Genomic DNA, 922 nt, shown 5'->3' on the forward strand with positions numbered 1-922 from the left:
ATTTTGTTGCTGAAATCCAAATACCATGGGATACCATGTGGCACTTGGGGAACATGCACAATACTACCATATTTTAATAGCTATTTACATGCAAGGTCATGTGCTTGTGTGTGTAGGTACAGGCTTGCCTTGGTGTGTACCTGGCCATTAAGAACTTCCCAGGATTCTGTTCTTTCCTTCCACCTTGTTTTGAGGCAGGTGTGTCTTTTCTTTTCTTTTCCTTTTTTTTTTTTTTAAATTTCATTTTCGGATTTATTGAACATATTACAGAGCATATTAAATGTCTCCATGTGGTGTTTTGGAATTTGTCCCAACTGTAGGCTGGGTGACCTGAAGGTTAGAGATACAGCCAATGTCCAGAAGCTTCAGCATTTCTTTGGTATCAAGCTCTATCTCAATGATCTCTTGGTCTAGGACTGAGACCTCGGGAACATAGTTATCTCTCCTCTATTCTTCCTGCAACTTCCTGCCTCTCACAGGACATCTCTGAATCCTCTTCATTAGATGAGGGACATAGTAGGCTATCTTGGTGCAGAGTTTCTTGCTGGGGATAATAGTGATCTCCTCGCACACGTGTTTGTTGGTGTGGAAGTCATTATCCAGGTGCGTGTAGTACTTCTCCATGTGCCTTCTTTGAAGTCTTGGTGCCCAATGTTGACATGTCCTGGTAAAGGAGCATCTTGTGTTTTCTTGCTATTGCTCTGTATACTCTAGGTTGATGGGCATTGGAGCTTCTGGGTCTTTTTCCTTGTCTACCTGCTAACCCTCTCTAGAAGCACTGGGGTTGCATTCCAACATATCTGGCTGTTTATGCAGGCTCTGAGGCTCAAACTCTCTGACCTATCTTCCTAGCCCATAACTAACATGCTTAAACCATGATTTTGTGGATATTCAGGATTCATATGGAACATAATTAAATGAG

The 922-nt window shown here is 42.1% G+C and overlaps 1 pseudogene; it reads right to left on the minus strand.

Moving 5' to 3' along the window:
• Positions 1–256: 256 nt before the first annotated feature.
• On the minus strand, positions 257–661 carry LOC127230720 (40S ribosomal protein S17-like; annotated as a pseudogene).
• Between the last annotated feature and the right edge of the window lie 261 nt (positions 662–922).

The sequence above is a fragment of the Phodopus roborovskii genome, unplaced genomic scaffold (assembly GCF_943737965.1).
Source record: "Phodopus roborovskii unplaced genomic scaffold, PHOROB, whole genome shotgun sequence".
Classification (NCBI taxonomy): domain Eukaryota; kingdom Metazoa; phylum Chordata; class Mammalia; order Rodentia; family Cricetidae; genus Phodopus; species Phodopus roborovskii.